General features: G+C 35.4%; 1 pseudogene; it reads right to left on the bottom strand.

The window, feature by feature from the left end:
• Positions 1–1,714: 1,714 nt before the first annotated feature.
• LOC150015779 (U4 spliceosomal RNA) lies at positions 1,715–1,836 on the bottom strand (annotated as a pseudogene).
• Positions 1,837–13,367: the final 11,531 nt, after the last annotated feature.

Raw genomic sequence — 13,367 nt, forward strand, 5'->3', positions numbered from 1 at the left:
AAATCATCTGGGCCTGGAGCTTTCTATCCTTCTTCCAAGCAAATATAACAACCTTGGTCTTTATGCTCTTTAAGAGAGAAATGTATTCAGATTTTGTTTCCCTTGTTTCAGTTATGGTAGGTGTTTTTCAAAGAATTTTTTCACTGTGTTTAAATGTCAAGTGTATTGCCAAAAGGTTTGGGTTTTTTTTGCATTTTATGCATTAACATAGTGATGTTTATAGCATTTATATAAATGTACATTACATATAATAAATATAGAGAGAGAAGGGGGAGAAAGAGAAACATTGATGTGAGAGCAAAACATGAATTAGTTGCTTCCCATATGCTCACCACCTGGGTATGGATCCCAAAACCTAGGTATGTGCCTTGACTGGGAATCAAACCTGCAACCTCTTCGTGTATGAGATGAGCTCCAGCCAACTGAACGACCTAGCCTGTGCATATATTTATCTTTAAGACTTTATTTTACAGAGTAGTTTTAGGTTCACAGAATATTGAGGGAAAAATGCAAAGTACTATGATTTCCCATAAACCCATTTCTCCCATGCATGCATAGCCTTCGTCAATATCCCCCACCAAAGTGGTACATTTATTATGGTTGATGAACCTACACTGACACATCATAATCATCCCAAATCCAAGTTTACCTGGTTTGTACCTAGTGTTGTACATTCTATGGGATTGAATAAGTATCATCATTAATTTCATACAGAGTATTTTCACTGCCCTAAACATATCTGTTCTCTATTTATTCATCCCTTTCACTCCCAACCTCAGGCAACCACAGATATTTTTACTGTCTCTAATGTTCTGCCTTTTCTGGAATGTCTTATAATAGAAATTATACAGTATGTAAAGTTCATACTGTCTCCTTCCACTTAGTAATATACATGTAAGTTTCTTCTATGTCTTTTCAGTGCTTGTTAGCTAATTTCTTTTTAGCACTGTATAATATTTCATTGTCTAAATATACCAAAATTTATTTACCCATTCACTTACTGAAGGAGGTCTTTATTGCTTCCAGTTTTGTAACTAAAAGTAAAGCTTCTATAAACATTTGTGTGCAGGCTATTTTGTGTAGACAATTACTGCATTGCATAGTAAGAGTATGTTTAGTTTTGTTAGAAAGTGCCAAATTGTCTTCCTAAGCAACTGTTCCATTTTATCTTCTCACTCACAACAAACAAGAGTTCCTGTTGCTCCAGCTCTCCACCAGAATTTGTTGATGTCAGTGTTCCAGATTGTGGTCATTCTAATAGGTTTGTAGTTGTATCTCAATTGTTTTAATTTGCATTTTCCTGATGACATTTAAGGTGGAGCATATTTTTATATGCATGTTTGTCATCTATCTGTATCTTCTTTAGTGAAGTATCTATCGAGGTCTTTGGCTCATTATTTAATCAGATTGTTTATCTTCCTATTGTTGAATTTTAAGAGTTAAAAGTATTTTAAATAATGGTTTTTTATCAAATGTGTCCTTTGTAAATATTTTCTGTCACTTGTGGCTTGTCTTTTCAATCTCTTGGCATTACCTTTTGCAGATCAGAACATTTTAATTTTAATGAGGTCCAATTTATCATTTTTTTTATGGATCATGCTTTTTGTGTTGTATCAAAAGTCATTGCCATAGCCAAAGTCATCTATATTTTCTCTGTGCTGTGTTCTTGGAGTTTTATAGTTTTGTGTTTTACATTTAGGTATGTAATCCATTTTTAGTTAATTTTTGTGAAAATTGTAAGGTCTCTGTATAGGTTAATTTTTTTTTTTTTTCAATTAGCAATAATCGCGCCTCAGATAAACCTCATTGGCTACGATACTGCCACTGCGCAAAGCTGTATAGGTTAATTTTTTACAGTAGCCGTATATTGAAGATTGCCTTTGCCTCACTGTACTGCCTTTGCTCTTATATCAAAGATCAGTTGACCATAGTTATGTGGATTGATTTCTAGGGTCTCTATTTTGTTCCATTGATGTTTATCTTTGCATAAGCATCACACTGCCTGGAATACTGTAGTTCTGTCATAAGTCTTGAAGTCAGGTGATGTCAGTACTCCAACTTAGTTCTCCTTTAATATTGTATTGGCTTTTCTGAATCTTTTGTCTCTCCATATAAACTGTAGAATCCGTTTACCAATGTCAGATTGTCATCTTGATAATATTGAGTTTACAATCCATAAACATGGACTATATCTCCATTTATTTAGTTCTTTGATTTTGTTCATCAGAGTTTTGCAGTAGTTTTCCTATAGATTTTATACAGATTTTTAAAAATAGGTACCTCAGTATTACTTTCTTGGGGGTGCTAGTGTAAATGAAGTTGTATTTTTAATTTCAAATTCCACTTGTTCATTGCTAGTATATATGAAAGTAATTTACTTTTGGGTATTAACCTTGTATCATACAAACTTGTTATAATTGATTATTTGTTTCAAGAGTATTTTTGTTGTTCAGGTTTTCTACATAGATGATTATGTCATTTGTGAAAAAAGACAGCTTTATTTCTTCCTTTCCAAACTGGAAATGCAGACATCTGTTATATATCTGGGCGGGAACACTGATGTGATGGTATCTGCTGGGACAGACCATAAGGGAGAAGAGAAGGGAGTGAGGAAAGAGAAGATACCAGATTAACAGGAATGCATTTACACAACTGAGTGGATACCTTCTGAGATATAAGGGTTTGTACTGTGTGCATTTAAGGATGTAAGTAGTAATGCCCTTACAGTTTGTTGATCTCAGGGAGAAAGGGTAGAATGGAAGAATAAGAAACAAAATTTTGAGTTCTTAAATGTTGTATTGCATGACTTATTTATTTTCCTAACATAATGCAATCAAGTTTTATCTATTCTGTTGAATATTGTAGAATTTCCTTCTTTTAATGGCTGAATAATAGTCTATCATATACAGAATATTTTCTTTATTTATTATATTTATCCACTGAAGGACACTTAGTTTGTTTCCATATTTGGCTATTGTGAATAATGCAATAAACATGGAAGTGCATATATGTCTTTGAGATATTTATTTCATTTCTTTTTGATATAGAAGTAGACAAAAGTAGGTTAATAATAATAAATAATATAATAATTAATAAATAAATAATAATACAAGAATAAAATGTTTCCTATCCTCACAACTGTAAACCTACTTTTACTTACCCCTCTATATACCAGAAGTGAGATTGGTGAATCACATGATAATTCTAGATTTAATTTTTTGAGGAACCTCAGTATTATTTTCCCTAATGGCTATAGCAAAATTTTATCAGTATATAATAAAACTTACTATATGCTAGGCTGTATCTAGCAATATCTAACTTCAGAAACTAGATATCTAATGCAATCAGGTATATGTGTATAATTACATTATTTTTTTTTTTTTTTTGGTGTGGATGCATTGAACAAAATAACACCAGTAATTTTCACCTAAATACCTCAAAATTTCTAGTTCTAATTTTGTAATTCAGTATTGATTTTTCTCCTGTCAAGAAAGAGAGAGAGAGAGAGAGAGAGAGAGAGAGAGAGAGAGAGAGAGAGAGTCAACCAATCACTGAGTTTTTAAATGAGTCTCCAAATACAAGCTAAAAAATGTTCTTCACTTGTCAGACCCCTCATTCTTAGGCTGATTTTTTTTCAAAGCAATTCATTTATGGATCACAGAAGCCTGATATTACCTGATGCTGTGGAAGCACTTATGCAAGTATTGCTAAATATAAAAACCTTACAGCTTAATATCATATGTGCCAATTTTGTGTTGGCTTCTCAACATGTGTGTCATATATAGCTTTATTTTATTTTAAGACCAGGTTTTTCCATTTTTAGAAACAATCAAAAAATTAAAGTGTCAGTACCACTTCAAATTATCTCAACCTATGTAGATACTACCCCTTTTTAACATCATTTGGAACAACCACTGATCTAATGTACAACTAAATTTTCACTAAGGCAACAACTTCTCAAAGGGAAAATAAATCCTATTTCCTGAAGAGCTGTGCAGTATCTGAAAATAGAATTAGAAAGATACAGAAAATAAAAGAATAAAAGATCACCTATAAGAAAACCTAATGAAGCAATAAAGGAAAGTGGAGTTTCTTTGAGGAGTATTAGGATCTCTTGACATTGATCAAAGTCCAGGTAACAAATGATAAATCCCTATTCCAAGGCAGAAAAGCTGATTTAATATTAAAGATTCATGTCAAAGAATGGTTTTGATAGGAAGTAATGAGTTGTAACATTTTTTAAAAAAAGAGTAAAGGAGGATAAAACATCTTTTTAAAAGTTATATTTTTAATGGTAAACTAGGGAGAATATAAATGTGCAGATTGTGGCAGGAGTTGCAACTCAAGAACACAGATTTTTTAAAAAATTCCTAAAACAGAAAGAAATTTAAAATTGGGGAGCTAGATTGACTTTATATTTACTCTAATCCAAATCCTTTTATTTTATAAAGGAAAAAAGAAATCCATAAAAGAATAAATCTTTCCCTGAGGCCATAGGCTAAAAAACAACAAAATTGAGATGGGAACTCAGGTTGGCCTGAAAAGCTTTGTTATAATTATCATACTTTTCATCTTGAAAATTTATAAACATATTTTTGCATTCAATTAGGCATACTTATTATCTCTCTTGATAACTGGGTATTTTACTTTTTTAACACCACTATAACCGAAAGGTTATTTTGTTATCGGTTTCTGGTATTTCTCATTACTAAGTTGTTTTGATGCCTATCATTTTCAAAAGACTATGAACCTTTCGAGGCCAAGGCTTGGTTTTATTTATTTTTGAATTTACTGGAACACAACATAGCATGTGACACATAGTAAGTGAGTAAAATATTTGTTAAATTGCTACACCTGTAATTATTGAAATTAATTTTTATTTAATTTTATATATCTGACCCAGTTGAGACACTCAGGTTCTTTCAATCCATCAGCTCCCTTGCCTTGGCAGCTTCTTGGAGATGTGTTGGTTGCTGTCTCTACCGTGTTACCTCCCACTGCTGCTGGTTTTCAGCCACGCTTCCAGTGATCAGGGCATCTGCAGCGAGTCTGACCATACCAGACTCGGAGACACTGATGAGCTCTTTCACTACTTCTGGATTATGATGAACTATGTCATCATAGAGCATAAAATCTGGCTTCTACAGTAGGCGGCCAAAGGCACCAGGTAGCAAAAATTACAGATGCAGTTGGGGAATGAGATGAATGCTTCTCGGGATGAAATGTGGAAATGAGAAGGAACTGACAGATACATGTCTCTTCTTTCCTCTCCTTGATGGACTGTTCTACAGCCTGGTGGTTCCACATGACCTATCTGGAAGAAGCCACCACATTTTTTTTTTGTGAAGCTCTGGCCAGCTTGGGAATATACTGTCTTGTATTTTCTTTCAATTCTTCCCTAATTCATTTCCGTTTTTTCATTCAACGCTGCTGCTCTGGGATTTTTACCTCCCACTAAGACCTTAGTACATATGTCTGCCACAGGCTCTGTTTCCCAAGGAACCACATCTAAAAGAATTTCAGTCTGTACTGATTCCTTTCAGTTGAGCTTCATGAAATTTTTGAAGAGGATAGTATTTCACAATTCAAAGTGATCCTTGTTTAACTTCCTTTGTGACATGCAGGCTAGTTTTTAAACCTACCCCTAACATGTTTCTGCTTTCTTTGAACCTCATTTTATACGGGGTGAGGATTGACTGTGGGAGAAGGGGTGGGATAGGTGGAGGTGGGGAGCAATGGGGAAAAACGTAGGGCAACTGTAATAGAAAAACAACAAAAATAAATTTAAAAAAATTCATGTCAATATGAGATCATTCTTCATAATTCAAAATTAGATTATAAAATATATCTCAGATTGTCTTTCCTTAATTATAGGATTATTTTACATCACTATTTTAATTTTAAAATTTTGAAATATTGTGTGAAGCAATATTGAAATAAGTTGTCTGATGAAATCACATTGTATTTTTTTAACTATTACCCTCTGGTTTTTAACTTAGCAATACTGAAAAATAACCACTAGTTGCACAAATATAGATAGGGGTAGACATATCTTATTATGTGATATACAATCCAGTGTCCAAGTTTAGTATAAGCACGTTTAAAAAATCATTTTTGATGTTTGCATTGTCACTTTGTACTCATGAGTTCTTTTTCTGAAATTTTTTTCCACATGCTAAGGATGAAAAAGGCTGTAACTGTAAATAATTTCAGCCTATTCTATAAGCTCAAACAAATAAATCTTTTGATTTAAGATTGTTTAATCTCAAAGAGATCAGTGTAGAAAACGGATTAGAAACAATGATGAAGCAGCATTCAAAAAAATCCTCTATTCAGCTCCAAGCTAAGCAATGGCAGTTCTCAAAAACAGCCTCATGATGTGAACTAAAATCAAAGAAATGACTACAGTGCTGTGAATTTAAGTGAGCTTTTAAATCAGTGGGTGAGTGTATCAAAACTGTTCTTTGTGAGGAAATGAATATGAGCAGATGCAACTTTTTCTCTAGTCTCTCAGGAAACTTACTGTTTAGAGTGAAAAGAAAATGAAGCTCCCCTCATGTTTCAAAATCAATTCATTCTGACAAAAATGTTTTATTGGAAAACGTGCGTTTCATTGCCAAGCTATCTTAGTTCAAAATAATAACAATAATCACAGCAAAAGCCGACATTAATTGAGTGCATACTATATTCTAGGCACTCCTTTTGTATATCTTACATGAATTAATTTAATCTTTATGATAACACTGAACAACTACCTTTACTTTACAGGAAAAGAAATGAAGCAATAAACATTTACCCTAGAAATTCCTGAGTTATCTTTTTCTGGAAATTTACTGCCAGAAAATGTAGCTTCCCATACTCAGAATTAAAATGATATAATACATAAAAAATATTTTGATGCGCCTCTAAAATGCATTTACACAATAAGGCTGTTAAACTGACACATGAAACAATATCTAAATCATAGATAGAGGTATATACATATTTGAAATGAATACCAGAAATTAATACTTCTTCATTCAAACTGGCCTTCCACAGATAACTAGATTTGATGCATGCATTAAGAAAAGACTTTTGAAAAAAACGCAATGCCTGGAGGGAGAAGACGGCGGCAGAGTAGGTAGAAGTGTTGTCTGCTTGCTCCCATTGAGGAATGATTTGGAGTGAGTGAGTGCGGATTTCAGATAGCATGAACAGGGAAGGGAGTGTGGGAGTGGTGTGGAAGAGGGCAGAAAGCTCGCCCACACTTTCAAAAGGAGTCGCTGGGCCCCCAAGCCCGGCGCTGCTGCCACACCGCACCCCAAAGGGGCAGCTGCAGACCGGCTCATTATCCAGGATCTGCTTGGAAATTGCCACCTGCCATAGGCCCTGGGACCAGCAGAGTCCCGGAGGGAGACAATGAGAAGGTTTCCTTGAAACAGCCAGAGGTGTGGGAAGATAGCGAACGGCCTGGACTGTGGGAAGCTGTATGAACTGAGTCTAAGTGGGTATTCCCTGGGCTGGCAATTCTGGGCTGGCAACCCTTCGCCCCAGGAGCGTGCATCATGGCACCACTAAATAAGGAAGTGGAACTGAGCTGGGGAGAGGAGCCCATACTGGAGAGCCGTGGTGGAAACGCTGACTCAGTGGGGACCCCAGGCAGGCAAGAAGTGCACACAGGTGAACAGTGAGAGCTGCCAGCCAGGGATGGAAGCAGCCCAGGGCTGCGGCTTGGAGCACAGAGACTTTTTGGGAGGAGGAGCGAAGACGGGACCCGAGGCTGGGCGGGGACTAGGGACATTCGCGCTGGCTTGCCAGCAGAACAATGTTGCTAGAGAAGCCTGAGGATTGCTGAAGGTTGCCACAGGACAAGTGGGGAGACCTAATTCAGTGTGGCTCACAGCAGAAAACTGTAGCAGGGCCAACAGTGAGAGAAAAACAGCCACAGAAACCAGCCAGATCTCCTCACGGCCAGCCAACCAGAAATGATTTGAAACCCATGGAATCTTGACCAGGTGTGGATCCAGAAAAAGAAGACTGCGCCCAAAGCTTGAACTGAGTAAAACCTCTTTTTCTTTTAAAATATTATCCTCCCCTCTTTTTTTTTCCTTTCCTTCCCCTTCTTTTTTAAACTCTATCTTTAATCTGTTTCTTACCTTCTCTCCCTCCTATCCTTCTTCTTTAATTTTTGTTTGTTTGTCTGTTTTGTTATCCTCCCTTTCACACTAAACATATAGCATATAACTGCTATATAAACCTAATACTATACACTTCCACTTTCCCACTTTATTCTGCATTCTTCCCTCTCTTTTTTAACATACAATGTAAATATTACTTACTGTCTCACATAGCCTTGACCCTACTTGCTACTATTATTATTCTATCATCTTCCCTCTCAAAAATTATCTTTCTTTTATATAAAACAACTCTTATCTGTTTCTCCTATAGTATAATAGTCTTAACTCCTCTTAATTTATATTAATACTGGCTCATTTGCTGCTGATAGTGGGGTTGTGGGTGGGGGGTATTTTTGAGGGGTGGGTTTCTTGCCTGGGTTGTGTGTTTACATTTTAACAGCATCTCCACAAAAGACAAGATAAGGTGGGCAAAATGACTCTCAATCAACTAGCCATAAGGAAGGATCCACCAAAGAGTAAATGAAATACAACCAGACAGCATAAACAAATGTCATAAAGGGCATCCCAAGAACATCAGGCTCAGGAGATCAAAGAGACTGCACCACTGAATCCACCAGGTCTCCTATAAAGAATCTCATACCACAAAGGCAGGAAATCAAAGCAGACAAATCTAATAAACAAAAACAAACAAGAATAATCCAACATGGGAAGACACAGAAACAACCTCCCAATGAAAGGAAAAGAGGAATCCCCAGGAAGAGAGGTAGATGAAATAGACATAAGCCAACTATCAGACATAGAATAAAAAGGAATGGTGATAAAGAAGCTCAATGAACTTGACAACCTCAAAGAAAACTACGACATACTCCAGGGAAATTACAAGGAACTCTAAGGAAACTACAAAAGTTACAGGGAAGCTACAAGGAACTTACAGAGAACTACACCAGCATAAAAAAAGACATAGAAACTATTAATAAGAACCAGGAATAAATAAAGAATACAATTTCTGAATTGGAGAACACAGTAGAATCAATCAAAAGCAGGCTAAACAAAGTAGAGGACTGGATCAGTGAGTTAGAGGACAATGTAGAAAAAAATTCCCAGACAATACAACAAAATGAAAAAAGATTTAAAAAGAATGAAGAGGGTTTAAGAGAACTGCAGGACAACATGAGACTAAACAACATTAGAATCATAGGAATATAAGAAGGAGAATAGGAGGAGCAAGGGGTAGAAAACCTGATGAAAAAAAGTCATGACAGAAAATTTTCCTAACCTGATGAGAGAAAAAGTCAAACAAGTCCAGGAAGCACAGAGGGTCCCAATGAAGATGAACCCAAAAAGTCCCACTCCGAGGCACATCATAATTAAAATGGCAACATTCAAAGACAAAGAGAGAATCCTACAAGCAGCAAGAGAAAAACAGCAAATAAAATACAAGGGAGTACCGATAAGGCTATCAACCAATTTCTCAACAGAAACACTACAATCCAGAAGGGAATGGCAAAAAATATTTCAAGCAATGAAAAACAAAGGCCTACAACCAAGAGTACTCTACGCAGCAAGGCTCTCATTGAAACTGGACGGTGAAATAAGGAATTTTTTAGACAAAGGAAGACTAAAAGAATACATCTCCACCAAACCAGCATTGCAAGAGATGCTAAAGAGAATGCTTTAAGGAAAAAAAGAAAAAAGAGAGGGAGAAGAACATGGGTACAAATGGAAATGAATAAATACCTCTCAATAATAACCTTAAATGTAAATGGATTCAATATTCCAATGAAAAGATAGGGTAGCAGAATGGATACAAAAACATGACCCACATATATGCTGTCTGCAAGAAACACACCTCAAAACAAAAGATTTACACAGACTGAAAGTGAAGGGATGGAAAAAAGTATTCCAAACAAATGGACATGAAAAAAAAAAAAAAGCTGGGGTAACAGTACTTATATCAGACAAAACAGATTTCACAGCAAGGGCCATAAAAAGAGACAAAGAAAGATATTTCATAATACTTAAGGGAACAATCCATTAAGAATATGTAACCACGGTAAACACATATGCACCCAACATAGGAGCACCCAAATATATAAGGAAAATATTAGAAGACTACAAGAAGGATATCAACAGCAACAAACTCATAGTAGGGGACTTTAACACCCCATTATCAATGATAGACAGATCTTCAAAGCAAAGAAACACCAAGGATATTGAGGCATTGTACAACACAGTAAACCAAATGAACTTAACTGATATATATAGGAATTTTCACCCTAAAGAAGCAAAATATACATTCTTTTAAAATGCACATGAGACATTTTCAAAGATGGACCACATGATAGGACACAAAACAAACCTCAACAAATTCAAGAAAATTGAAATCATATCAAGCAACTTTCTGGACCACAGTGCCTTGAAACTAGAAATCAACCTCAAGGAAAAAAATTAAAGACATTGAAACTCATGGACAATGAATAACATGCTATTAAATAATTAATGGGTTAACAATGACATCGGAGAAGAAATCAAGAAGTTTCTGGAAACTAATGATAATTAACACACAATAGCCCAAAGCTTATGGGACACATCAAAAGCTGTCCTGAGAGGAAATTTCATAGCAATACAGGCCTACCTGAAAAGGATAGAAGAATCTCAAATAAAAATCTAACCCTACAGCTACAAGAACTAGAACAACAACAACAAAGCCCAGTGCGAGTAGAAGGAAGAAAATCATCAAGATCAGAGCAGAATTAAATGACATAGAGACTAAACAAAGAATTTAAAAGATCAACAAAAGTAGGAGATGGTTCTTTGAAAAAAATAAACAAAATTGACAAGCCTTTAGCTCATCAAGAAAAAAAGAGAAGGAACCCAAAAAACAAAATCAGAATGAAAGAGGAAAAATCACAACTGATATCACAGAAATACAAAGGATTTTAAGAAATTACTACAGACAATTGTATGGCAAGAAATTTGACAACCTAGATGAAATGGACAAATTTCTAGAAACATATAATCTTCCAAAATGGAATCAAGAAGAAATAGAAAGTCTGAACGGACCAATAACAAAGAGTGAAATTGAAACAGTAATCAAAAATCTCTTGGCGCACAAAAGCCTTGGACCAGATGGCTTCACGGGTGAATTTTACAAAACATTTAGGGAAGAACTAACTCCTACCCTTCTCAAACCATTCCAAAAAATCCAAGAAGAGGGAAAAATCTCAAACTCTTTCCATGAAACCAGTATTACCCTAATTCCAAAGCCAGGTCAAGACACAACAAAGAAAGAAAACTACAGGCCAATATCACTGATGAACATAGATGTTAAAATCCTCAACAAAATACTAGCAAACCAGATCCAGTAACACATTAGAAAGATCATACACCACGATCAACTGGGATTCATCCCAGGTATGCAAGGATGGTTTAATGTTTGTAAGTCAATAAATATAATAAACCACCTAAACAAAATGAAAGACAAAAATTATATGATCATATCAATAGATGCAGAAAAAGCATTTGATAAAGTACAACACCCATTTATGATGAAAACTCTCAGGAAAATGGGAATGGAGGGAGCATACCTCAACATTATTAAGGTTATATACGAGAAACCTGAAGCCAACATTATACTCAATGGACAAAAACTGAAAGCATTTCCCCTGAGATCAGGAACAAGAAAAGAATGTCCACTATCTCCACTCCTATTCAAAATAGTATTGGAAGTTATAACCACAGCAATCATACAAGAAAAAGAAATAAAAGGCATCCAAACTGGGAAAGGGAAGTAAAACTGTCATTATTTGCAGATGACATGATAGTATACATAGAAAATCCTATAGACTCCACTAAAAAACTACTCGACATAATAAGTGAATTTGGCAAAATAGCAGGGTACAAAGTAAATACACAGAAATCTAAGGCATTTTTGTATGCCAGCAATAAAATATCTGAGATAGAAACTAAAAAAAAAAAACAAAAACATTTACTATAGCAGGAAGAAAAATAAAGTACCTAGGAATAAACTTAGCCAAACAGATAAAAGACCTGTACTTGGAAAACTACATAACACTGAAGAAAGAAATTAAGGAAGATACAAATAAATGGAAACAAACAACATGTTCATGGATGGGAAGAATCAACATCATTAAAATGTCCATAGTACCCAAAGCAATTTACAGATTCAACGCAATCCCTATGAAAATACCAATGACATATTTCACAGACCTAGAACAAATACTTCAAAAATTCACAGGGAACCAAAAAAAGACCCCGAATAGCCAAAGCAATCTTGAGACAGAAGAACACAGTAGGAGGAATCACAATACCAAACATCAAACTATACTACAAAGCCACTGTGATCAAAACAGTGTGGTATTGGCATAAGAACAGACATATAGGTCAATGGAACAGAAAAGAGAGCCCAGAAATAAACCCAGGACTATATGGTCAACTTATATTTGACAAAGGCGGAAGGAGCATAAAATGGAGTAAAAGCTTCTTCAACAAATGGTGCAGGTAGAACAGGACAGGGACATGCAAAAAAAATGAAACTAGACCACCAACTTACATCACACACCAGAATAACTTGAGATGGATCAAAGACTTAAATGTAAGCCATGACACCATAAAAGTCCTAGTGGAAAACATAGGCAGGAAAATTTCAGACATCCCACGTACCAATATTTTCAGCAATACATCTCCTAAGGCAAGGGAAATAAAGGAAAAAATAAACAAATGGGACTACATCAAACTAAAGAGTTCCTGCTCAGCAAAAGAAAACATTAGCAAGATGAAAAGGAAACCAACCATATGGGAAAACATATTTGCCATGATACCTCAGACAAAGGATTGATCTCCAAAATATATAAAGAACTTACGCATCTCAACACCAAGAAGACAGATAGCTCAATTAAAAAATAGGGAAAAGACCTGAACAAACACTTCTCCAAGGAGAACACACAGAGGGTCCATAGACACATGAAAGAATGCTCAACATCACTAACCATCAGAGAGATGCAGATAAAAACCACAATGATATACCACGTTATACCAGTCAGAATGGCCATCATCAACAAATCAACAAACAACAAGTGCTGGCGAGGATGTGGAAAAACAGGAACCCTAGCGCACTGTTGGTGGAAATGCAGACTAGTGCAGCCACTATGGAAAACAGTATGGAATTACCTCAAAAATCTAAAAATGGAACTGCCTTTTGAATCAGCGATTCCACTACTAGGATTATAC

The sequence above is a fragment of the Furipterus horrens genome, unplaced genomic scaffold, assembly GCF_987537825.1.
Source record: "Furipterus horrens unplaced genomic scaffold, mFurHor1.1.pri manual_scaffold_3, whole genome shotgun sequence".
Classification (NCBI taxonomy): Eukaryota; Metazoa; Chordata; class Mammalia; order Chiroptera; family Furipteridae; genus Furipterus; species Furipterus horrens.